Source organism: Chrysemys picta, unplaced genomic scaffold (genome assembly GCF_011386835.1).
Source record: "Chrysemys picta bellii isolate R12L10 unplaced genomic scaffold, ASM1138683v2 scaf2627, whole genome shotgun sequence".
NCBI lineage: Eukaryota > Metazoa > Chordata > Testudines > Emydidae > Chrysemys > Chrysemys picta.
Genome location: NW_027055330.1, coordinates 4,090 through 8,000, shown reverse-complemented (window position 1 = coordinate 8,000; position 3,911 = coordinate 4,090). Strand labels below are relative to the sequence as shown.

General features: G+C 47.7%; 1 long non-coding RNA gene across 1 annotated transcript; it reads left to right on the top strand.

Annotated features, from left to right (window-relative positions):
- The first annotated feature begins 944 nt into the window (after positions 1–944).
- LOC135980314 (uncharacterized) lies at positions 945–2,334 on the top strand. Its single transcript, XR_010597425.1, has 3 exons — positions 945–1,082; positions 1,251–1,346; positions 2,230–2,334. It is a non-coding gene; the product is annotated as an uncharacterized LOC135980314 (long non-coding RNA).
- Positions 2,335–3,911: the final 1,577 nt, after the last annotated feature.

Sequence of the window (3,911 nt, the reverse complement as noted above, 5' to 3'; positions counted from 1 at the left end):
AGGAGTTTGTTGTAATGCAATAAGACTGGTTTTCCAGGGAGATGTTATTTTATCCATTGGCTGTGACTGTACTACTGCAGTCTCATGAGCTACCTGCATGGCACCCGAATGCTGGGTCCACTCTGAGCTCGGCAGAGATGCTGACATATTGTGGGCTGTAACTGGAAGGAATGGCTTGTGTCTGGTGAATTATCTTTCTGTCCTCCGTATAGCCTGCAGATGGCCCTATGGTCCATTTCAGAGGCAGAGCGCCTGCTGAGTACGGTGTCTGTTTATTACAGGTCTGGCATATGGCCCTATTTCAGGGTGTGAGAGGAAGACCTCTCTGCCTTTCAAATCCATTTCCCATTTTTTATGTCCCTATTAATGCATTTCAGGACTTCATTAAAAAGGAACCACTGGATTCCCTGGCATCTCCAGTTCGCTACAAGGCAATTCTTGCCATTGGACATCTGAGGTAGGCTATTTTCTGCCACATTTCCTGGCACTGTGGTGACTTCTTATTTGTTAATTCAGGAGTGTCAGGTTGGGAGCAGTCTGATGCCTGCAGGGTTTGGCTCACATGCTGGTCACCAGCAGAACTTTCGTTCTTGAGGGTTCGAATGTGTCCATTTGGAGGTTTGTGCTTGAAAGACACAAGATCGCAGGTTGTGGGCCATGCAGTACAATGGAGGAGAGTTCAGATGGGGAGGGAGGGGTCTGGCTAGCTGGCAGGGGGAAGGAAGCTTGTGGGTTTCTCTAAAAAGGGGACTTGAAGCTTTAGCTTTACTTCTAGATGAGCCAATACTTAATAGAGGTGCAAAGAGGTGCTCAGCTGCAAAGTGAAGGGTTGTTTGCATTTGGGGTTCTAGACTGAGGCAATCTCTAGTCATTGGACCCATTTCTTGTACTTGGAGGTGGTACTGAGCCTAATGCATGACTTTTCTCCCTATCTTTCTTCTGCCAGCAAACTCAAACCATCTTTGACCTTGGAGGATAACCGTGAGCTCCTTGATCAGTGTTTCAAAAGTTTATTTCCCCTTCCTCCCTTGGAGAAGACGAAAGAGGAAGGCGAGACAGCAAAGGATGCTCTGCATATACAGGTACGTGACAACAATTCTCCTCTGGCACCATCCACTGTATTTCTGCCCAGCAGGCACTGGGTGATGGCAGTCACACATGGCCTCCCTGGCAAGGTTATGGTTAGCTTTCCCCAGCCCACACACACAGATGATCTGTGCTGAGCCTCACTCCTTCTCTTCTGGTTTCAGTCACTGTACGTAGGGTCCGTGGAAGCCCTTGGCAAGCTAATGAAGACTTTGCTGGAGGAAGAACCAACTGCAGACTGGTTCCAGGAAATGTTTGAAGTGAGTAGACCATTGAACCGTGGTGGAGATTGTTTCTTGTGTTACAGCAGGGAAGAGTCAGAGATTTAGGGGGGTCAAGCTTCAGTTGTGGAGGAATTTTCCACAACGGAGTGAATTTTAGGGAGAAAGCACCAAATTCTTCCTGGGATAAGTGGGCATGTGCCCCACTGAAATCCACGGAAGCTATGCCATTTTATGCCAGAGCTGGATTGGGATCAAGTTCTTACAATGGAGTTGACATTACTTGGACCGGCAAGAAAATCACCACTGCAGTAGCCAAATCCAAGAGAACCAGTTGAAACTGATCATTTCTTCGAAGAGGAATTCATTACTATTGAGTTAAGCCCTGTGTATGGAAACTCATTCAGAGGAGACTTCCTGTTCCTCAGACATGAACAGAATATCTTGAAGAGCTGAGGGGTGGGGAGTTTGTTGCACCTTCCGTATAAAAATGAAGTTATAAAAGGAGCTGGGCTGGGGGGACTTCTCTGCTCTTATTCAAATTAATAAAAAGAAATGCTCCTCTCTGTCATTTTGCCACTCGACGTGGGAGAAGTTGCCCAGGAATCAGACCACAGCAGCAGACATCAAACAGCATGCAAAGTGCTAGACAGCTCCCATCAGACAGTCTACAGCAGACATCACATACACGGGCCCAGATTCATCTCTCATGTACCTCCTTTGGCTTCAATCACCAGAGGTGAATCTGGTCCCTGGGACTTGTATATCTAAGGGGCTCTTCCATTAGACATGTGATTCCTTTGCTACACCGAGGTCAGATGCTTTGGAGAGGGATTTTAGTGACCATTAAACCTGTTGAAGAGGAACTTTTGGGAGGGATTTTCTGGTACTAACTCTGTCCATTCCCCTGCTCTACCAACAGCTACTAGGGCCATGGTTCAGTTCAGAGAAGGAGTGGGAGAGAGAAAGGGCCTTGCAGGCCAGCACCCAGCTGCTGACTGCCTATCAAGAGACAGTTAATAGCACAGTGAGTATAGCCTCTTACTCTTCCTTGAGCGACTTCCCTGCTTATATCAGATCTGACTCTCCACGCAAATGCATGAAAAACTCTTCCAGGGCAGCAGGTGGGATCTCAAGGTGACTAAGATCCCCCTGCTTCCAGAAGAGAGAGGTTTACACAACAATGCCGTGACCACACTCCGGGCAGACTGCAAAAAGTAGAGGGCAGCCAATCCCCCAAACTGATGACTTATTCTATAATTAGATTTGCCAAGTCAACAACAAAAGAGCTTCCACCCTAGTTAACAAAATGCCAAATGCAGCCCCCTTTTGGCATTCCAGACCTTGGCTCCCATCTAAACATCCATGTCTTGGAAGCGGTGGGAGGGATTGCTCAGTGGTTTGAGCATTGGCCTGCTAAACCCAGGGTTGTGAGTTCATAGAATCATAGAATATCAGGGTTGGAAAGGACCTCAGGAGGTCATCTAGTCCAACCCCCTGCTCAAAGCAGGACCAATTCCCAACTAAATCATCCCAGCCAGGGCTTTGTCAAGCCAGGCCTTAAAAACCTCCAAAGAAGGAGACTCCACCACTTCCCTAGGTAACGCATTCCAGTGCTTCACCACTCTCCTAGTGAAAAAGTTTTTCCTAATATCCAACCTAGACCTCCCCCACTGCAATTTGAGACCATTGCTCCTTGTCCTGTCATCTGCCACCACTGAGAAAAGCCAAGCTCCATTCTCCCTGGAACCCCCCCTCAGGTAGTTGAAAGCAGCTATCAAATCCCCCCTCATTCTTCTCTTCTGGAGACTAAACAATCCCAGTTCCCTCAGCCTCTCCTCATAAGTCATGTGCTCCAGACCCCTAATCATTTTTGTTGCCCTCCGCTGGACTCTTTCCAATTTTTCCACATCCTTCTTGTAGTGTGGGGCCCAAAACTGGACACAGTATTCCAGATGAGGCCTCACCAATGTCAAATAAAAGGGAACGAGCACGTTCCTCGTCTGCTGGCAATGCCCCTACTTATACAGCCCAAAATGCCGTTAGCCTTCTTGGCAACAAGAGCACACTGTTGACTCATATCCAGCTTCTCGTCCACTGTGACCCCTAGGTCCTTTTCTGCAGAACTGCTACCCAGCCATTCGGTCCCTAGTCTGTAGCAGTGCATAGGATTCTTCCGTCCTAAGTGCAGGACTCTGCACTTGTCCTTGTTGAAGCTCATCAGGTTTTTTTTGGCCCCATCCTCTAATTTGTCTAGGTCCCTCTGTATCCGATCCCTACCCTCTAGTGTATCTACCACGTCTCCCAGTTTAATGTCATCTGCAAACTTGCTGAGAGTGCAGTCCACACCATCCTCCAGATCATTAATAAAGATATTAAACAAAACCGTCCCCAGGACTGACCCTTGGGGCACTCTGCTTGAAACCGGCTGCCAACTAGACATGGAACCATTGATCACTACCCGTTGAGCCCGATGATCTAGCCAGCTTTCTATCCACTTTACAGTCCATTCATCCAGCCCATACTTCTTTAACTTGCTGGCAAGAATACTGTGGGAGACCGTATCAAAAGCTTTGCTAAAGTCAAGGAATAACACATCCACTG